Here is a 23,387-nt window from a genome sequence, read left to right as displayed (position 1 = left end):
CAGATGAACTAAATACTTGTATATTTATAAAGGAATTGAATTTTTAGTTAAAAAATTTCCCACAAAGAGAACTCACATTTTCAAAAATGTGATTTCGTACTTTTATAAACATTTAAATTTATACATGAAATAGAAAATATTGTCTAATTTTTCCTTTGGAATTCTTCTTTGACCCATGGGTTATATAGAGTGTATTATTCAGTTTCCATATATTAGGGGATTTTCCAGAGATGTTTCTGTTATTGATTTCTAGTTTAATTCCACTGTGGTCAGATATAATACCTGGAAATATCTTGTATGACTTGAATTCTTTTACCTTTATTGAGACTTGTTTTACAATCTGGAATATGGACTACATTAGTAAATACACTTTAGTAAATGTTCTGAGTGCCCTATGAAAAGAATGTATATTCTGCTATTGTTGGGTGGAGTCTTCTATAAGTGTTAATGTACACAGGTTATGCATGTGGATAAGGACTGGAAATGAAATTGAACCAATATAAAAAAAATGTAGACTTTACTGTTCATTAGTGAGTTTTTTTTCCTGTGTAAATTGCTTGAAATCATATGAAGGAAAACTATGGTTTGGATTGGTATAACTACCCTCCTAGATGGTTCCCAAAGATCCTATTTCCTGTTGTTTATGGCCTTGTATAGTCCCTTCCCACACTGAATAAAGGCTAACCAAAAAAAAAAAAAAAAAAGAATAAGGGCTAACCTCTGTGACCAGTAGAACAGTACAAAAGTGACAGTGTGTGACTTCAGAGGCTAGGTCATAAAAGGCATTGCAGTTTCTGCCTTGTCTCTTGAAACATTCACTCTAGGATGAACCAGCCTCTGTGGTATGAGGATACTCAAGCAACCTTGTAGAAAGACCCGTATGGAGAGGAACTGAGTCCTCCAAGCAACAACCAGCAACAACCTGCCAGTCACATCCAGGAGCCACCTGGGAAGGAGGTCCTCCATCCGGAGTTAAGTCTTCATATGACTACAGCCTCTTAAGAGACCCAAGCCAGAACTGTCTAGCAAAGCCACACCTGAATTCCTGACCCACAGAAATTGTGAGAGATAATAATTGGTTATTGTTGTGTTAAGCCACTAAGTTTTGAGCAATTTGTTATGCAATAATTTTAAAAACCTAATGCTCATATATTTTAAAGTAAACATTTATTCAAAGACCACATTCAAGCTTCCGCTCATCTCCTTTGAGAAGTTTTTCCTAGACAACCTAGCTGAAATAACCCCTGAACTCATTCTATCCCTTTGCTCTGCTTTTTGTTCTTTACATTTATACCCAGAAATTTAGAGTTGTGTGTGTGTGTGTGTGTGTGTGTGTGTTTGTGTGTGTGTCTTTCTTCTCCACTAAAATGGAAGCCCCATGAGAACAAGGACTATTTGTTCACTACTGCCCCTAAGACCGAGAGTGCTTAGAACGCTACCTGGTGTATCATAGGCACTCTACCAATAATTGTTGAAAGAATGAATAAATTAATAATAACAAAATCATTAATATTCTCATTTGCCTTAATAGTATACTTGGATTTTATTTTGGGGATGCAGATATGTATAGAGACTATGAGCAATGTGTGAATTTGTACTAACTACTTTTCTTAATGTTTGAATTAGGATCATTTTTACAGCAACATTTTTTGTTGATCCCCTTTTCTTAACAAGGCATTGTGGTAGGCAGCCTCTAAAATGGCTCCCAATGACTTTTGAGTCCTGGTATTCATGTCCTTGTACAGTCCCCTCTCACACTGGATAGGGCTGACTTGTGCAACCAATAGAATATTGCAGAAATGAATGGGACTTCTGATCATAAAAGACATTGGAAATTTTAAATGGAATATCTCATTCCAACTGAATTTCTTCAAACAATTTAAAAAATGAAAAAGAGGCTTTAACCCAAGTTTCTGAGTGACTCATTATGCAAGCAAGGAAAGTCATTGACTGATGGCAGGTTCATTACATCATGTTTGATTGTAGCAGCCAAAGAAATATATCCACAGAAAATAAACTTAAGATTATTAGCCTTTCTGTGAAAACAGTTACTCAGAGCTGAAGACATTGAGAGCAACATCAATAGTCAATTAAGACACAAGCTAAGTCATATCGACTGGTTTTCCTTGACTCTTTAATGTTTTTGTAATAGCTTCTTGAGATATAATGAACATGCCATACAATTCACCCATTGAAACTATACAATTCAGAGCTGTACAACCAACAACAGAATCAATTTTTGAACATTTTTATCACCCTCAAAAGAGACCTTGTACCCATTAGCAGTCGTTACCCATTTCGCCCCCAGGCACCCAGCCGTAGGTAACCACTAATCTGTTTCGGTCTCTGTAGATTTGCCTATTATGAACATTTCATATAAATGGAAGCATACTGTGTATTGTCCTTTGTGCTGACTTCTCTCAGTCAGCATAAAGTTTTCAAGGTTCATCTATAGTGTAGCATATATCAGTATTTCATTTCTTTTTATTGCCAAATAATATTCTATTGTATGGACATGCCACATTGTTTATCCATTCATTAGTTGGACATTGATGTTGTTTTCCATCTTTTGGCTATTATGAATAATATTGCCATGGACATTCATGTGCAAGTTTTTTGAGGACTTTTAAAAATTCTCTTGGGTGTATTCTTAAAACTCTGGGTTATATGGTAACTTTATGCTTAACCTTTTGAGGAAAGCCAAAACAAAACAAAACAAAACCTCTGTGCATTTTTCAAAAACTGGGTATTTGTCTTTTGTCTTTTCACTTTGTTGATGTTGTCCTTTGAAGCACAAAACTTTTTAATTTTGTTGAAGTCCAGTTTATGTTTTTCTTTTGTTGCTTGTACTTTTGGTGTCATATCTAATATAATAAACCATTGAAGATTTATGCCTATGTTTTCTTTTAAGAGTTTTATAGTTTTAGCTTTTACAATTAGGGCTTGGATTCATTTTGAGCTGATTTTTGTATGTTGTGAAGTAGGAGTCCAATGTCATTCTTTTGTATATGGGTATCCAGTTGTCCCAGCACAAGTTGTTGAAAAGACTATTGTTTGCCAATTGAATTGTCTTAGAATCCTTGTTGAAAATCAACTGGCCATAAATATGAGGACTTATGTCTAGACTTTCAATCCTATTCCATTCATATATATGTACTTGACTCTTGATGAGTACACAGAAGTTACTGATACCAGTCAGTTGCTTATTCAAGAAATCAATGTTGAGTTTGAAGAATTACCACTAAGAGTAGTCTGTGTGGGACAACTACACATGAGAATATTTTCAAAGAAGTTGAGGAAACCCTAATTCAGTATAACCTGCCGTTGAGCTGAATAAGATGTGTTATAATTGATGGTGGTACCAATATGTGTGGAGGAGAAAAAGCTTAGTTGGACAGATTTACAAAGCTTTTGAAAATGTAAGGTGTTTAAAGCCTGTTGCAAATACTTGAATTTATCATGTGTCATCAGACCAACATTATCAACAGTGAATTTCATTTGCTCTTCTGGACTTAACCACCACGTGTCCCAGGAATTTTTTTAGAAATAAACCTGAATATTCTGACTTGCTGTACCACACAGCAGTTTGATGGCTTAGTAATGGTAAAGTATTATTGTGATTATTTGAGCTCTGGACTGAGATAGAAATTTTTTAAATTGTGGTAGAATACATATAAAATAAAATTTAACATCTTAACCGATTTTTAATGTACAGTTCAGTGGTATTAAGTACATGCACATTATTGTGCAACCATCACCACTATCCATCTCCAAAACTTGTTTCATCTTGCAAAACTGAAACTCTATACCCATTAAACAATAATTCCGCATTTCCTCCACCCCAGCCCCTGACAACTGTATTCTCCTATCTGTCTCTATGAATTTAACTACTCTTGGTATCTCTTATAAGTGGAATCATACAGTGTTTGTCTTTTTGTGACTGGCTTATTTCACCTAGCATAATATCCTCAAGGTTCATTCATGTTGTAGCATGTGCAAATTTCTCTTCCTTTTTAAGGTTGAATAGTATTTTGTTAATGAATATACCACATTTTGCTTATCCATTCATCCATCAATGGACACTTGGGTTGCTTCCACCTTTTGGCTATTGGGAATAATGTTGTCAGATGGAAGTTTTTGTGAATAAGTGCCCTCAACGACTGTTGAACACTAAATGGCTTGGAAATTAACTTTTACTGAAGACTCAATAATGCTTACTAACAAGTTCAACCTAAGTTACAAGGCAAACTGTTTATATGTGAAATTTTACTGCAGACAAGTCATTTCAGCAACAACTTTTTTTGAATCACAATATCAAGTTGTTTTGTATACTTCCTGTGCTGTTCAAAGTTATAAGTAAAATGTCTATTACCATACAGATTTGCAGCATATATTTTTTCTAAGCTTGAACTACAATGCCCATGGAGGTTTCTGGACTTTGTGGCAGTGAAAGCATGGAGTCCTAACCACTGGACCACCAGGGAATTCCCAGCAATGAATATTCTTAACTAATATCACATGCCAGTGTATTGATATCAGTATTTGGCAGTACCTATCTGTGTGAAAAGATGTTTTCAAAATTAAATACATAAAACTTTACAACAGATAAACATTAACAGAAGAATATCTGAAATCACACTTGATGATAGGAAATATTACTTTGAATCCCAAGTAAGTGAAATGTTATCCCCGCTCCCTGCCGAAAAAGAAAAATTATTATTCTCATTAGTAGACTTGAATTACAAAGCTTAATTACTACATTTTGAATTTCACGAAAAATTGACAGAAAAAAATTTTAACCTATTATGTACCTACACGAAATCCTTGATTTTTGCCACTTGGCCTGTAAAGCCTAAAATATTTACTATCTGGCCTTTACAGAAAAAGAATACTACTCAGCAATAAGAAGGGATAAATTACTGAGACATGCAACAACGATAGATGGATCTCAAAGGCATTATGCTAAGTGAATGATCCCAGAAAGAAAGAGAGAGAAAAGAGCTAAAGATCAAGTCTTGAGACACCTCTATTCAGAAGTCAGGGAAAGGGAAAGGATCTCCTGCAAATGAGACTGAAAAGCAGCAGCCAGGAGGGAAACTTGGAGCGTGTGGCCTCTCAAAAACCAGGAGAAGAAAGTGTCTCAAACAAGAAAAAATGGTTAACTGTGTTAAACACTAGTAAGGTAAAGACAAAGATTCAACTTTTGGATTTGACAGTGTGGGAACTGATGGTGATCTTGGAGTTTCAGTGGCATGCTGGTAGCGGAAAAGATAGAGAGGAAAAGGTTTAAAAAATTAAATAATGCATCTGAAAATGTTTAGCTTTGTGCCCGGCACATAGTATGTACAGTAATTATCATTGAAGCAGACATGGATGTTGCCCGCCCATGTCCCTCACCTCTACCATTTCAGGAATATCAGTGTAACTCTGAATTATGCAGATGTTCCTGATTTTATTTGCCTGAAAAACGTCTCTGGCTGCTGTAGTTTGCTCTACTTACATGTAACAGGCCGAAGTTGCTAGAAAGCCCTCAACAGTGATCAACAGGAGTAGTTATATAAATACTCCAGGGACTTCCCTGGTGGCACAGTGGTTAAGACTCCGGGGTCCCAGTGCAGGGGGCCCGGGTTCAATCCCTGGTCAGGGAACTAGGCCCCGCATACCGCAATCAAGAGCCCGCATGCAGCAACTAAAAGATCCTGCGTGTCTCAACGAAGAGGCTGCACACGGCAAGGAAGATACCGCACACGGCAAGGAAGATCCCGCGTGCTGCAGCTAAGACCCAGCGCAGACAAATAAATGAATAAATAAATAAATAATAATAAAAAAAGTACTCCAGCTTCCTTGCCCCTCAGATGTGGTAACTGAGATATGTGTTCTCCAGTGTTCCCCAGAAGGATTACGAATGGGAAAACCTGGTACTTGTGCAATTTGAAACAACCATCCCCCAGAAATTTGATTCGTAATCATGACACTTCATGTAACAGTGAAGATTTGGACTGATCATGGTTCTAGATGTTAATGTTCTCCAACTCAGGCTGAAAAATGGCTGCAAAGTCAGACACTGAGAATTGAAACTGTCTGTATCCACATGGATTACTATCAACATTAAATATCTACATGGATTACTGTCAACATTAACATAATTTTATTATTTCATTGTCATCTTCAACATTACTACTATTCCAGGAACATTGGACCAGGAACAGAAAAATTGCAACTTTTCATTTCAGAAACTTCTCAAAGTCTCATTTAAATGAACAAAAACCTAGTCAACTTTTCAATAGATGACTTAATTTTACTTATTTATTTGGCTGCGCCACGCGGCTTGCAGGATCTTAGTTCCCCAACTAACTAGGGATCGTACCCCGGGCCTCCCGCAGTGGGAGACCAGAGTCCTAACCACTGGACTGCCAGGGAATTCCCTATTTATTTTTATTGAGGTGTAGTTGATTTACATTGTTGTGTAGTTTCTCCTGCACAGCAAAGTGATTCGGTTATATATATTCTTTTTCATATTCTTTTCCATTATGGTTTATTGTGCGACATTGGATATAGCTCCCTGTGCTATATGGTAGGACCTTGTTGTTTATCCATTCTATAGACAACAGTTTGCATCTGCTAACCTCAAACTCCCAACCCATACCTTCCCCATTCAACAGATGACTTTAAATGACAGTTTACACTGTGTGGTGGGCAGAATAATGGCCCCTCAAAGGTGTTTACGTACTAATCCCTGGAACCTTTGAATATGCTATGTTACATGCAAAATGGAATTAAGGTGGCAGATGGAAATAAGGTTACTAATTCAGCTGACCTTAATATAGAGAGATTATCCTAAATTATTTGAGTTGGTCCGCAGTAATCACAAGGGTTCTCAAAAGCGGAAGAGGGAGGCAGAACAGAAGGTCAGAGGATGTGATTTAAGAAGGAGTCAACCAGCCCTTGCTGACTGTGAAGATGGATGAAGGGGGTCACAAGCCGAGGAATGTGGGCAGCCTCTAGAAGATGGAAAAGAGCCTCTGGAAAGGAGCAGTCTTGCCAACACTCTGATCTTAACACAGGGAGACCTGTGTCAGACTTCTGAGTTATAAAATTGTAAGATGATAAATTTGTGTTATTTTAGGCCTCTAAGTTTGTGGTAATTTGTTAAAGCGGCAATAAAAACTAACACACTCTCAAGACTCTTTAAAACCTTTACCTTGCTGTGTGTTCTAATCCTAACCTATTATACCATGATTCTTATCCAATCCTAATCAAGCCCCCTAAACTGAAAAACCCCCTTAGACCACACCCCAAAACCTTATAAGTGTTCCAATTTCCCCTTGGAAATGCTACTGAAAACATCAAGGCACTGGTCTCTTTTATCAGTAAGTAATAAACTCAACTTTGCCTTATCAACCCACCATTTTGGGGCTATTTTTTTTGGTGCCAGCGTTTGATCATCGTTTTATCCATATGCCTAGAACAGTACCTGCTATATAGTAGATGTTTCATAAACATTTGATACATAATGAATAAATTATTTGAGTTTCTAAAATAACATAGAATAATATTTATGTAGATATATTTACGGCAGTAATTCCTATGTCTAGAAGTGACTTTCAGAAAATCATTTTAAAGACTGAGTGAAACCTTGTACGTGGATGTTTATATGTTTTATTCATAATCATTAAAAACTGGAAGCAACCCAAATGTCCTTCAATGGATGAATGCCTAAACAGGCTATGTTATAGTAATAGAATACTACTCAGCAATAGGAAGGGATAAATTACTGAGACACGCGACAACGATAGATGGATCTCAAAGGCATTATGCTAAGTGAACAAAGGCAGACTTAAAAGGCTACATACTGTATGATTCTATTCATGTGATATCCTGGAAAAGGTAAAAGTATAGGGACAGAAAGCACATCAGTGGTTGCCAGGAACTGGGGTTGAGGTGAGGCATTCATTACAGAGGAGCAAGAGTGAATGTTTGGGGGTAAAGGAAATGTTCTATATCTTGATTGGGGTGGTGGTCACATAGCTGTATGCATTTGTCAGAACTCATAGAACCATACATTGAAAAGGATAAATTTTACTGTATGTAAATTTTATTACTTTTTAATTTTTTATTGAACTATAGTGGATTTACGATGTTGTCTTAGTTTCTGGTGTACAGCAAAGTGACTCAGTTATATATATATATTCTCTGTATGTAAATTATACCTTCACAAAAATCTGACTTAAAAACACCCCAGAACTCTACTGAGAATTGCTGCTGTAACAATATATACTGAATACTTTGTTCAAATATTGCCTGTTAATAAAAGTCATATTTTTCTTTGAGATTATTTTCTCTTAAAGTTCTATGGTTTGTATTTTCTGATTACACCAAACTGTGCAGTTGACTTACATTGTTCTAGAACATGAAGTTAGAGACAGAAAAGTCACTTTGTTAAAATGGATGCATCTGATTAAATAAAATGACAGAGTATTAAAATGTTACGAGTTGAGAAATATATAATTAGGAATTTTTTCTCTCATTGCTAAAAGGGAAAGAAATTCCTATTTGCAGAATAATTCCAAAGGAAAGTCTATTTTTTCCAACCCAGGCCCCCTTTTGTTTTTCGTTTTTTTTTTTGGCTGCGTTGGGTCTTCGTTGTTGCGCACAGGCACTCAGTAGTTGTGGTGCGTGGGCTTCTCAATGCGGTGGTTTCTCTAGTTGTGGCGCACAGGCTCTAGGCACATGGGCTTTAGTAGCTGTGGCTCGTGGGCTCTAGAGCGCAGGCTCAGGAGTTGTAGCGCACAGGCTTATTTGCTCCGCATGTGGGATTTTCCCAGACCAGGGATCGAACCCGTGTCCCCTGCACTGGCAGGCGGATTTTTAACCACTGTGCCACCAGGGAAGTCCCCTCTTTTGGTTTTTAAGTAAGGTCTCATTTATATTGAAAAATTATTGTGATAATTTATGGAACCAAAAGCATATTATCTTTTGGTTAGCCAAGTAACATCTACACCAGAATAAGTAAAGGAATATTCTTGTAAAGTTTATGACATATCTTCAATGTTTTAATACTTCTTTAATTGTGTAAAATGATAATCTTTCTTGTTGTCAGTCTCCATCTTCCCTCCCTTCCTATACAGGCTTGTAAATCTTCCAAGGCAGAATACAAAAGAAAACACGTGAAATTGGCATTACATCTACGGAGGACAATTTGGCAATCTCTATCCAAACTGAAAATACCTTTTGATTTAAAGATTGCAGTCTAATGAGTTATTGGTATACTTATCCATTTTATGAGACTATTAGTTGCGGCTTAGTTTGTAATTTAGTAATGGCTTGGCAACAACCTAAATGTCCACCTGTAGGAGATTGGTTGAAATAGATATTTGCATACAATGGAATATTATACTGCCCCGAAGAATGAGACAGTTCTTTACACAGTGATATGGAAAGATATCCAGGATATTTTAAGTGAAAAAGGAAGGAACTTAACAGTGTATATAGTACGTTATCTTTTGCATAAAAAGAGGTACATATAAGTGTATTTTAATATATATTTACAACATATTTTGGGAAGGCTACATTAGAAAATGTTAAGTGATTGCCTCCGGAACTGGAGTAGTTGAAGGGCAGGGATGGGACTGCCAATTATTTTTCACTATATTTTGTCACAGTTCATTTTGAGTTTTGCATGAAATCATTTCCTAATTTATATAGATAGATAAAAATCTATATAGAGTTTAGCTTAAAAGAATATGTGGTCACTTCAGAATTTTAAAAAGAAAAATATTATACTACTATTGCTGCTGATGAATTACCAGCTTTTAGGGCTAATAAAAACATTTTCATATGCACACTCTTTATAGTTTATCATAAAGTTCCTCAAAATCCTTGAATTTTATTTTAAAAAATCTTTTAAATGCTTGTTTCAAAATTAGTAGAGAGTGAAAAAAACACCTTCATGAGGCTCCTTCATGGAAAGAAAACAGATAAGAAGCAGGAAATTATAAAGTGTTTTCCAAAAAAATGAACCCAAAGTAGTTTCTCTGGACAGTTACCGTACTGGGTTCTATGAGACCCTTTGAAAATCCTGTCTAATCTATAACTATGGCTTTACTCTCAATTAAATTATAGTTTGCCCTGACTGGCAGGATGTTAAGAACTGAAGAAAAGTGTTCGGAATGATATCTTGAAAAGAAGTATTAACAGTAGAAGATGTTTAGATGATCAAGAAAAAGGGCTGGCTTGGCTTCGTCTGAGAAGTTCAAGCGAGGTTCTAGGCGGCCTCCTGCAGAGAAATTCCCAGCGGACTTCCTTTTCCTGCCGGACCTGTCGAGGGCCGCCGCACTGACTCCGGTCTTCGACGGCAGCACCGCACCACGGGCCTGCGGGCTTCGACCACACCCTCAGGAGGGGCGGACTGCCTGACCTCCTGAGCCCCAGAACTAGTAGATCCGGCTCCACCCGGCCCCGCCCTTCTGAACCTCGCTAGCGGCTACGCGCTGGAGGGTGTGCGCGCTGGAGGGTGTGCGCGCCGAAGTGTGCGCGCGTGAAGCGTGCGCGCGCGAAGTGTGGAGGCCCGATCCTGCCGGTGCCGCCCTGTCAGACGCGGCCGCCGGGCTCAGGGGCTCGGACCTAGGCCACCTGGGCCAGTACCCGGCCAGCCCGGCGTCGTCGGAGCACGTCACCACCTCCAGCGTCACCTCCCGGCGCTGTAGGATCCGCAACCCTCCGCTTTTCTGACGGGGAGGGGCGCGGCGTCGCCACGTGACGCCTCGTCCCCGCCCGGGCCTGGTCACATGGGTGGCGCGGCCGCTGCGTCAGTCACTGTCCTGGTTGCGGGAGTCGAGCGCCGTCGCTGCCGCCGCCAGCGGACGGGGCGGGGGATCCCTGTGCCAGGTCCTCGTCAGCCCGCCCCTGCCTCCTCAGCCAGCCGTCCCGGTCTGGGCTCGACAGTCATGGAGCGGGGCGGAACCTCCGCCTGTGCTGTGTGAGGTGCGTCGCCACCGCCGCCGCCTGCGCTTTTCGAGACCTGCCGAACCCCCGCCGCCGCCCGGAGCTCCTCGCCCTTGGCAGTTTGTCGCCGCCCCCCGAGCGGGTTCGAATGCGCGTCCGGTGAAGGTGCAGGCCCGGCGCCGCCTCTGCCGCAGCCGGGAAATGGTTCGGGCCTAGCGGAGCCGGGACTGGAGGTGAGAAGAGCAGACAGACGGACTGAGGGCCGGGCCCGGCCGCGGGGAGGGGCTGGGGGGAGGGGAGGACAGGGTCCGTTTGGGGGCCCGGAGAGACCCTTCGGGCTAGGGCTGCTCGAGACGGCTTCCCTCGTCTTCGCGTTCCACCCCCGACCCTCAAAAATACAAATTAATTAAAAAGGCTAACCCAGTCCTAACAAAAATTACCAGAAATCAGTCTTTTCACTGTTTCTCCTTTCCCCTTTCGTCCATTAATCCATTCCTTCCCTCAAATTCCATCGACTGATCTGTTACTTTTTAATACCCTTCTCAATTTCAAGTTATTTCTAGTTAAAGAGAAAATAGGCCTAGGTTCTGGCTATCATTACCCAACTAGTTCTCGCTTTCCTTCTCGCGATCCTGCGTACGTCCTCCTCCACCTCCTCCACCTCCTCCTCCACCACCTCCTCCTCCTCCTCCTCCTCCCCGCCCCCCCCCAAAAAAAAAAAAGAGGAAAAAAATTTCCGCCTTCGACTGGCGAACGGGGTTGACTAAAAATGGGAATGTGGGGGTGTAATACTTGAATACCCCCCCATAACTTCAGAATCGGTTAGCTAGTTACCCCGATACCTTGCATTTGGATATTGATGTGTAGGCCTTTTCTCCAGCTGCCTGTGCCCGGGGTTAATCTCGTAATTGACGTCAGTGCTTTGTTCCTTCCACTTTGCTGTTCCTTCCACTCTTTGAGGATGGATCGTGGGATATAGGAGTTTGAGTTGTATCCTTATTGCCTTTTCTTTCACAAACGGTATCATTTGTAGGAATGATACAAAGGTGCAAATTTGTACAAAGATACAAATCTGAAATGCTTTTGTATGGAGTTCAAACTAAGACGAAGAGTTCGATTTAGGGTTCTCACGGTCACTTGCAATTAAGAATTGTGCGATTTCTTTTCAGCTGGCCTGTTGGAGATTTTAAACTAAGGCCAGTCCCTTTTCCAGTTACCACTGTTTTTCCTTACAGAATCTAAGCGATAGTTCCTTGTGAATAGGATGTTTGTAAATGTGACGTTTAAAATGTCTTGTTTTTGAGGATTCAGATATTAAAAGCGCAAAGCTTTGTTTCCATATTGATTCTGCAAAGCTTTGTAAAGTGCTCCTTTTATTTAACTGTCCTTTAACTTATCAAAATTGAAATATGAGAACTTTCTTAATTTGACATTTAATAAAGAGCCTCTGTGGCCTGTGAATCTTGCCTAGAATCATCTTTGGTTTTACGTGTATGAAGAAGTGTTGGCAAGTGGCCATCTGGTTTTTAACAAAGCTGGCTTCTTTAAATTGCTCAGGTTTATTTTACTCATTCATCAATGCCTCCTTCAGTCTCCAAACATTAAAAAAAAATCTTAAGAAGTTATTTTAAATTATCTTTTAGCATTAACTTACCTGAGGCAATAAAAAAAAAATTTTTTTTTTTTAACACCAGCATTTTCATTCAGTTTGTGGTGGCTTGCAGGCTGACGGCTTTGGGTTTTGTTAGCTCTACTGGAACAGTAGGCAGATTTTGCTTTAAATAAAATTCTGTGTCAAGTGGAGGCAAGATAGGATGTTTGTGAGTGACCAAACTTTTACTGTTTGATTTAAAAAAAAAAAGAGCTTAGCTGTGATTATTCGAAAATGGTCTACAGTTTTGAGGTGTAAAGGTGATTCTACAGTGCTTTGAAGCTGTGTAATTAAGCATTCTTAAAGATAGCATATTTTCATTCAGCTTCAGTTTCTTCTTGTCAGATGATGTACATTCCCTTCTCTGTGCTCTTGAGATACTGTACCCCCTTTGTGACAGTTGATGCATTCTGCTTTGTATTGTAATTTTTTTATAGATCTGTCATGTCTTTAGAGCAAGAACTATATTTATACCTCTTTGTGTCCTTCCCAGTATTTTATACAATTACTAGGTTGAATTTGAATGTGATATCCAACCCAAGATTTCACAAAAGGGTACTCTTAAAAAAAAAAAGCTGTATGAGCAAGTGATCAGTATTTATTTGTAGGGGAAAAAGTAGCTATCAGCTACAGAAGATGACAGAAGGTGAAGCCTTCTAAAATTATGTATCTTACATTTTTTTTAAGAGTTAAGGTAAATGTCATGGTTTTATGTGTACCTGAGAGGAACAAAGAAAACAGGTATTCTTTTGTGGCCACCTACTGGTTTAGAATGAAGTCCAAAATGTATGAGGCCTTCTCTTCATAATATTTTTCATAAAAATCAAAGAGGTAGTCTTTTTTTTAATATAAATTTATTTATTTATTTATTTATGTCTGTGTTGGGCCTTCATTGCTGTGCGCGGGCTTTCTCTAGTTGCTGCTAGCGGTGGCTACCCTTTGTTGCGGTACCAGGCTTCTCATTACCGTGGCTTCTCTTGTAGCTCTAGGTGCGCAGGTTTCAGTAGTTGTGGCACGCGAGCTCAATAGCTGTGGCTCGCGGGCTCTAGAGTGCAGGCTCAGTAGTTGTGGCGCACGGGCTTAGTTGCTCCACGGCATGTGGAATCTTCCTGGGCCAGGGCTTGAACCCGTGTCCCCTGCATTGGCAGGCAGATTCTTAACCACTGCGCCACCAGGGAAGTCCCCAAAGAGGTAGTCTTAAATATCGAAGGCACACCTGGACAGTGACCCAGAAGTGCAGTGTGTATTATAAAAATTGATAACTTAGATTTGATTTTATTTTACTTTTTTTAAATTTTTTATTGAAGGATAGTTGATTTACAGTGTTGTGTTAATTTCTACTGTATAACAAAGTGACTCAGTTATATACATATATGCATTCTTTTTTATATTCTTTTCCATTATGGTTTATCCCAGGATATTGAATATAGTTCCCTGTGCTATGCAGTGTGACCTTGTTTATCCATTCTGTATGTAATAGTTTGCATCTACTAACCCCAAACTCCCAGTCCATCCCCTGCCCCCCTGTCTGTTCTCTATGTCTTTTGAGTCTGTTTCTGTTTTGTAGATAGGTTCATTTGTGCCATATTTTAGATTCCATATATAAGTGATATCATACGGTATTTGTCTTTCTCCTTCTGACTTACCTTACTTAGAATGATAATCTCTAGTTGCATCCATGTTGCTGCAAATGGCATTATTTTGTTCTTTTTTATGGCTGAGTAGTATTCCATTGTATATATGTACCACATCTTCTTTATCCATTCATCTGTCAATGGACATTTAGGTTGTTTCCATGTCTTGGCTATTGTGAATAGTGCTGCTGTGAACATAGGGGTGCATATATCTTTTTGAATTATAGTTTTGTCCAGATATATGCCCAAGAGTGGGATTGCTGGATCATATGGTAGATTTTATTTTTTATTTCAGCTCTCTTCTACAGATAACTTACTATAAAAACTTTCCTGTATAATGTAAAGGATTTCCAGCTTTTGAACCCCCAGTCTTCATTATGGTTTTCCCATTTCCTTTTTTATTTTCTGTGAAAAGTTGGAACAATTATATTGATTTCTGGGAGGGTGTTTGCTAGTCTCAGTTAATTGTGAAATAAGGTGTAGTCAGTGAGTAAAAATTGCTTAAAGCTAACCTGACCTGTTACCTTGCTACTTTTCCCTTTGGTTTAAGGAGAGCACCCCTACTTGCAGTAACTCCCCACACCCAGAGATTGACATGAATAGATTACTCTGGAAAGCCAGTATGGTTTGGCTACCCAGATACTGTCGTGATCTGTTCTGGAACTGGGCTTCCTCTGTCTGCTTTGGGCCTGAATGGGTCTCCCATGATTTTGTTAACTTGGAGCTGCCTAGTGGGTTATGATGTTTCACTTTGACTTTTCCTTTTCTTGTCATCACTAGGGTAGGGACAGTTTTATGGAAAGGTGAGTAGAGTCAATACTCTTCATAGATAGGCCTTCCCACCTCTTTCCAATTGCTATCATTTCTTCCATCTGGAATATCACTTTTCCTGTCTTGTTCCTTGTCTCTTAACATTTCATCATCTTTTAAGGCACGGTGCAAATACCATTGCCTTAAGTTTTGCTTGATTCCCTACCCCAATAGTGACTTATCTCCTTTGAATCCCTGTATCGCTTTGTATCTCTCTTAATATTTGTTATGCAGCTAACTATGGGACTGTAGCAGGCTGGATGACTTTGAGCACAATCAGTGAAGACTCACTAGTAAAATAAAGACTGTGTTATACTATTTTATTGTATATCTCTAAGAATTAAAATAATAATCCAATTTAAGATTTTACTAAAAAAATTAACACTAATTCCTTAATATCATCACATATTCTGGTCGGTGTTCAAATTTCCTCGATTACAGTTTTTGTTTTGTTTTAACAGTTTGTCTGAATTAGGATACAAATAAGGTTCATACATTTTATTGTGTTGATGTGTGTCTCAACCCTCTTTTCTTTCTGTCTTTTTGTTCTTGTTCCTATACAATTGGTTTGTGAAAGAAACCAAGCTTTTGCCCTATGAGATTTCTCACAGTCTGGATTTTGCTGATTGCATCCCTTTGGTTTCATGTAATATGTTCTTCTGTCCACAGTTTTTCCTGTAAATTGGTAGTTACCTCTAGAAGCTTGCTCCGATTCAGGCTTGAATGTTTTTTTTTCAATGGGAATAGTACTTCATAGGTAGAGTTGTGTACTTCCTATGTATTCTTAAACCCTCAATCTGGCTTCTCATCCTAGCATGCCAGTGAAATAACTCTTATCAGGGCCACCTGTGACTTGTACATTGACAAATTGTATAACCATTGCTTACTCCTTTACCTCTTTCTGTACTTGACATTGTTAACCATTGTCTCCTTGATACTGTTTTTTTTTCTTTGACTTTTGTGACTGTCCCTTTCCTGCCTTTCTTACTACTAGCTGCTTCTTTGCAGACTCTTAATTCTCTGCTAATCATATTGATATTTATGAATTTCCACCTTGACCACCTCTTTTCACTCTTCCTGGTGATTTCTTCCATTTTTGTTGCTGTAGCTACCATCCTTAAATGTTTTAAACTCACCAGAACTCTTTGATCCAACTGAATATCCCTGTTTAGATTGTCCAGTAGGTACTCTGTTTTAGTTAGGAGAGCGACACATACCTAACTGAAGCAAAAAGAAGAATTTTTTGGAAACATACGGGTATCCTGTGAATTCTCAGAAAGGCAATCAAGCCATAGGAGGACAGCTGGAACTCAGGAACAGCTAGATCCAGGGACTCCATATGTGGTCAAGAGTATCTCTTTATGTCTCACAAGATACTCTTTTTTTTTTTTTTTCACACAAGATACTCTTTGTGTGTTCAGTTAGTTCTTTCTTGCTGCAGGTCAGTTTTTAACACTTACTAATATCTTTTGAGTTTTAAATCTTATAGTTTCTGCCATCAGAGAGACTGACCTGATTCTCAGTCTCAAATCTCAGGAAACGGACTCGTTAGGTTATAGGTCCAGCTCTGGACCACAGCTCTGGCTAGCGGGCTACATTCCAGAAAGAAGAGGAGTAAAGGACACTCTAAAACATAGTTGTCCAGTTCATTCATTCCATGGCTATTGAGCGTACCCACACAGAGTCCTACTTTTCTTATATATATTAAATATTTTCTTTAACATAATCTCACTATCTCTATATACCAGCAAACACTCTCATCTCTTCTATGGAAACAACCCAAATTCATATCTACTTACCACATCCAGAGGTCATTGTTCTCTGAGTCCAGATTCTAAAGGTGATGCTCTTTGTTAATCAGGCCTAGCTATGCTTTGTCACATGTTTGAAAATTGTGGACTAAGTACTGAATTTAACCATCCCCAGCATAACTGATACACAGTGGTAGGAAAAAAAGAATAGCTAAAAACTCTTATGAGGGGAGGGAAGAGGAAGGTATCATTGTTCCGAAACTTAACACCGTATCTTGCTGGACAGGTACAGTAGAAGGTAAATGATAGAACCAGCAAATTGCATGGGGCTTCATTTGTTGACTTACTTCCTTGCAAATGGAGTGAGTTTTTTGGCAGCCAAATGAAGATTTTCAATTCTGTCCACTAGAAAGATTTTCCTTTTCTGACACTTAGAGGACATTTGAAAGAAAGGAGAGGGCAGTTCTGTGTTACCTTAGCACAAGGGTTGACACACTAAGGTTAGTAGGCCCAATGCTGCCTGCTTTTGTATGGCCTGAGAGCTAAGAATGGTTTTTACATTTTTTTAAAATGGTGGGAAAAAGTCAAAAGAAGAATATTTTGTGGTATGTGAGAATTATAGGAAACTCAAAATTCAGTGTCCATGAATAAAGTTTTATTAGAGCACAGACAACACACCCATCTGTTTATGTATTGTATGTAGGTGCTTTTGCTGATACAGTGGCAGAGTTAAGTAGTCCTAACTTTATGGCCTGTGAAGCCTAAAATATTTACTTTGTGGCTTTAAAACAGTTTGTCAACTTTTGTCTTAGCAGATCAAATGGCCCTTAGTGGATATTTGAGTATGAGGATTGCCTTAGGGTTGAGCAGTTAGTTACAAGGTCCTATTTACTATGGTGGTTGTTAGGGGATTTTTTGTTTGATTGTGTGTGTGTGTGTATGTATGTATATGTATATATACATATCTCTGTGTGTATGTATGTATAAATGTGGGTATACATGTGTGTATACATATGTGTGTGTACATACCCATTTACATATACATATAGAGATACAAATAAAACAGGTGGAGTCTGCATATTGGCCTAGCTTTAGTTAAGGATTCAGACTTTATCTGTCAACTGTACCCTGCAGGTAGGATCACACTATAGGTTACATTGTAACATGGTTGCTCTTAGTACAGCTATGTGAATGGGGGAGAGAATTTTGAGGAAAGCTGGGAGTGAGTGAGGTGAGAGTAGAAGATGATCAAATAGTCCCTGTAAGTGTTGATTCTGCTACTTCTCAATCCCCTCACCCTTAAATTCTGCTATTTTCCTTGCCTTGGAGGATGTACCACTATCATTGTTTTTTCTAGAAACCTGCAAGTTGTCCTTGATTCCTCCATTTTACATCTCACATCTGTCTGGCCCCAAGATTCTACCTCCTTAACATCTTTGAATCCAAACCCTTTATCTACATTATCAGCACTCCTACTATTACTGCCTTAATCTAGGCTTTCATTTCTTACCTGGATTCTTCTCATTTGTTTCCTTATAATCTACTTCATCCTGTACCAAAGTGATTTTTTTCCCCCTCTAAACTGCAAATTCACTTCTCTTAGAACTCCTTAGTAATGTTGTATTTTCTGTAGTATTTTTCTAACTGGGCATTCTTGTACATTAATGAGTTTTATGTAACTTCTAAAGGACTGCTTTACAGCCAAGTAATCCCTTGGGAGTTTGTTGCTGTGTTTAGATTTTGTTTATTATTGTGCTTGTGCCAACTCATAAAGCATTGTACTGATGATGCTCAGACAGGGAAAGATGGTGAGTTAAATTAGATCATGTCATGGTATGTTAGTATAGGCAGGCCAAACCCCGGCTTAGTATTTAGTATCATATTTTCACTGTGAGATGTATCTGGTAGATCCCATCTTGTAATTAATCAACGTGAAACAGTTTGTTTGCAGTGTGTGTGTTTTATTCCAAACTTCAGCAGTGATTATACTAGATACACATTTAATGTAGTTTTCATTAAGGTACTGAACCACAAATGAACAAGAAAGATTGCCAGAGTTAACAAGTTGGCCTCTTTAAAACTGACATTTAAGGACCGCTAGCTGGTATGGTAGTATATATAAGGTTGTATTTCCCTAAATTAGCAAATAAACATTTGCAGTTATTAAATCTGTTTAGTTTTACATATTTATAAGCATTTTATGCACTACTGTTATTGAAGTCAAATTACAGAAGTGGTTTAAAAATATAGGACTATGAGAATTCCCTGGTGGTCCAATGGTTAGGACTCTGCGCTCTCACTGACAAGGGCCCGGGTTCAATCCCTTGTCGGTGAACTAAGATCCCACAAGCCACGCGGCACAGCCGAAAAAAAAAAATTGTGTGTGTGTGTGTGTGTATAAAACTAGACCTGAGACTACATATTTCCAGGATTGAATACATCATTGGTCTAGTTTATGTAAAACAACATAATCTGTTACATTAGCATTTTATTTATTTATTTATTTTGCCTGCACTGCGTGGCATGCAGGATCCTAGTTCCCTGACCAGGGATGGAACCCGTGCCTCCTGCAGTGGAAGCATGGAGTCCCAGCCACTGGACCACCAGGGAAGTCCCACTAGTGTTATTTAAATTTTTGTTTTGTATTTAATTTTTTAAAGTTGTTTTAGTGTTTCGGTTACATAAGAGCTATATAACATAATGAGTTCATACGTAATTTTATATCCATACCAGATTCTTAATATTATAATTTTTAAAAGGTCATCACTCAAGATCTGGGAGATATTAATTTTCTCTGGAAAGGTATCCTATGTCTTTCAGATTTCAGAAACAAACCCACAGGTCTAGTCTGATCCCATGTATTTCAACAGTCTTACCTTTCATTTTGTACTCCCCCAATCCTATTTTCCAACTACTCTTGATCTATCTCTATTCCCTGGGTGTATGCTATGTTCTCCCTTCAGGGCTGTCCCACATGGTATTCTTTCTGCTCAAAACTAACTTCCCTCCCTTCCTCTTCTTCCTTCCCTTCCCTCCTCCTATCCTCCTGCCACCTTTCTGTAGTTGGTCTAGCTGCAACGAAATCTTGGAGATCATGGGTAATTTTTATTTTTATATCCTTAGCCTTAGTGCAGTGTGTGACACAACATATGCCCTGGTTAACTACAGTATTAACGTTGTACCGTATATATAATATTGGTCTATACTGAAGAGACAGATTTTAAAATCAGAGTTATAAAGCCTTCAGAATCTTATGAGTTCTGTTTAAATATGTTACAAGTCTGAATTAGAAAATAGTTTGACAATAGGTTTACTCTTATCACTTTATAAATTGATTTTTCAAAGTAAATATTCTCTCTGCCATAATAACTCATTTAATATATAAATTTGTATTCCGTGATTAAAGAGCAATAGCCTTAAATGACCTTAGCTACCTTTTAAAGCAATATGCTTATTTACATTTTAATAGAACCTTATTAACAAGAAGTTAGAGTAATTAGGATAGGGGCTAATTTAAGTTCACAAGCTTTGAGTATACGCCTTCTTCATTCAGTACATTAGCGTTTTCTCTCTAACCTTTTTTGTAATATTCTAAGACAGTAAATATATTTTAGGAAACCCAGATACTTTATTATCACTTGTCTTCCACATATGCAGATGAAGATGAAATTAATCAGAAATAATTCCTTTTTAGTGTAAACTCTAAAGACCCTTTGCTGTGTAATGCTTTTTAACTTTTGTTTAATTTGCTATATGCATTTTAAGTAATAAAATTGCCTTTATTTTGCCTTTTTGACGTGTGTTATTTTCTCTTGGCTTCCTCAGGTACTATAAATGAAAGCAGTCTTGAAGTACTCTTTTGAACAGATCATTTCTTTCTGGGTGTTGTTACTGAAACACTCAGTTTTTATACCGTCTCAGTTTGCCAAGTATGATTATGAGATTTTACAGTCTAGCACTTGTATTTGGTGAACATTTGAGAGTGTAGGTTTTAAGTAAAAATAGAAATTGATCATTTCTGTACAAGTGTTTTTTTTTCTTGTACATATGTTGTTTTTTTTCTTTTAGATAAACTCTTTTAGAGAAATTGCTTTAAAAACAACCGAATTCATTTAGTATCAATATTAATGCTTTATTTGGTGATAATATATTGAACGCAGGAAATGAGGTAGTAAATGAGATAACCCCTAGTAAATGAGAGAACCTCTACTTTCTAACCAAGTTGTGAAGTTCATTAGTTTACTCATTTAAGTGATTTTCTACTAGGTTATGTTCTAGGTATGCAATGCTGAAAAACAAGCACGTTCCCTGATTATTATCTTAATTGTGATCAGGTACTCTGAAGGAAACAGGAATTGTCTACATGAATTTTTTTAAGCTGGAAAGAGCGCCACAGTTCAAGAAGCCTAAAAAAGGCCCTTGGTGGGAGCTGGGAGGGGAGGGCAGTGAGATATAAAATAAATCTGATGAGATAGGCAGGAGTCACATCAGTAGAAAGTCAAATCCTGGCTTTGAAGGCCATGTTAAGTACCTTAAAGTTTATCCTAAGGCAAGTGGAAAGCTTACTAAAATTTTTAAAGCAGGGGTTGAGTGAAATGATCTGGTTTGTGTTTTAAAAAGATCACTTAAAAAAAAAAATCACTTTAGGGCTTTCCTGGTGGTGTAGTGGTTAAGAATCCGCCTGCCAATGCAGGGGACACGAGTTCGAGCCCTGATCCGGGAAGATCCCACATGCTGCGGAGCAACTAAGCCTGTGTGCCACAACTACTGAGCCTGCTCTCTAGAGCCCGCGAGCCACAACTACTGAAGCCCGTGCGCCTAGAGCCCGTGCTCTGCAACAAGAGAAGCCACAGCGGTGAGAAGCCCGCGCACCACAACGAAGAGTAACCCCCACTCGCCACAACTAGAGAAAGCCCACGCGCAGCAACGAAGACCCAACACAGCCAAAAATAAATAAACAAATAAAATAAATTTATTTTTTTTTTAAAAAGATCACTTTAGCTGCTGTATGAAATATGGATTAGAGAGAGATGAGGGGAACTAGGAGTCCCAATTAGAAGGCTGTAGCATTTGTCCAAGTCTGAGGTAAAATGATGGCTTGTTTTGAACAGTGGCAGTGGAGAAGGAAGGGAACTGATAAATTCAAAACATATTTTGGAGGCCATGGTTATGGAGTGGATGTGGAGAGAGGTTGAAGGGAGTGTTCAGCAAGAGCAGGTGGTTGGTAGGATGAGGATCACTGGAGCAGAAGTTGTTGGCGGTAGGGAAAAGAGATCAAGAAATCAATTTTGGATGTATTAAGATTGATATTCCTCAGTCAAAGGACATGATCAAACAGGCTTGATGTGGCGTATATTTTGGTATTTGTATTATAGACATATAGATGGTATTTTAAGCCATGAGAATCTAGGGAAAGAATGTAGACTTAATCAGAGTCTGAATAAGACCTGTGGCTGAGTGCAGAGGAGCACCAATTTTTAAGAAGTCTGGTAGATAGAATGGGAGAAGCCAGAGGTGCTAGGAAAACTGGGAGGGCTGGGGTTATAGAAGCCAAAAATATATTAAGGAGCCATTAGTGGCTGAATATGTTGAGCAGTAGGTCAACTAAAATGATAGTGTCTGTTGAATTTAGCAACTTGCAAATCAGTGTGATCTTGGCAAAGGAGTGGAGTGTGGGAAGTTGGAAACAATGTTGGGAGGTTGGAAACAATGTGGAATAGTGATTGGATATATTTTGGAAAGCAGTTTGTGTATATCAATTAAAATTGAAGATGCTCATTCCCTGCAACCTGGCAATTCCACTTGTAGGTGTCTCTTCCAGGAAAACTCTCACTCACTGGTACAAAGAGAAGTGTATAAAAATGATCATTACAGGGACTTCCCTGGTGGCATAGTGGTTAAGAATCCGCCTGCCATTGCAGGGGACACGGGTTTGAGCCCTGTTCCGGGAAGATCCCACATGCCGCGGAGCAACTAAGCCCGTGCACCACAACTACTGAGTCTGCGCTCTAGAGCCCACAAGCCACAACTACTGAGCCCATGTGCCACAACTACTGAAGCCCGCATGCCTAGAGCCCATGCTCTGCAACAAGAGAAGCCACCATAATGAGAAGCCTGTGCACCACAACGAAGAGTAGCCCCTGCTCTCTGCAACTAGAGAAAGCCCGCACACAGCAACAAAGACCCAACGCAGCCATAAATAAATAAATAAATTTATTAAAAAAAAAGATAATTACAGCATTGTTTGTAATGGCAGAGAAAGGGGAAACTACCTAAATATCCATCATCTGGAGAGTGGATAAGTAAATTGTGTGGATACACAGTAGTGAAAATAAATGAACTACAGCAACATGTATCATGATGGATTAACCTCAACATAATGCTGAGAATTTAAAAGGCTCAGAGTCTTTAAAGTATACCCTTTTTAAAGGTTGAAAAATATGCAGAACAATTCAATGTCTTACTTAGGGATACATACATAGTAAAAGTATACACCAAAATCAGAATAGTGGCTATCTCTTGAAGGGGAAGGGAGCATAGGAGATGTGATCCAGGAGGGGTACACAGTAGCCTTCCACTATATTGACAGTGCTGTAT

At 38.7% G+C, this 23,387-nt stretch overlaps 1 protein-coding gene across 3 annotated transcripts in view; it reads left to right on the top strand.

The window, feature by feature from the left end:
- The first annotated feature begins 10,794 nt into the window (after window positions 1-10,794).
- Window positions 10,795-23,387, top strand: part of AFF4 (ALF transcription elongation factor 4) — an 87,832-nt gene continuing 75,239 nt past the window's right edge. For 2 of the 3 annotated variants that reach the window (XM_067731723.1, XM_067731724.1), the window contains exon 1: window positions 10,800-11,177. The gene's annotated coding sequence lies outside the window, so the exon portion shown is untranslated. Of the gene's footprint in view, window positions 11,178-23,387 lie in introns of all 3 variants that reach the window. The other variant, XM_067731725.1, reaches the window with a different exon arrangement.

This window comes from Pseudorca crassidens, chromosome 3 (assembly GCF_039906515.1).
Source record: "Pseudorca crassidens isolate mPseCra1 chromosome 3, mPseCra1.hap1, whole genome shotgun sequence".
NCBI classification, from domain to species: domain Eukaryota; kingdom Metazoa; phylum Chordata; class Mammalia; order Artiodactyla; family Delphinidae; genus Pseudorca; species Pseudorca crassidens.
This window is presented reverse-complemented; position numbering and strand designations above follow the sequence as displayed.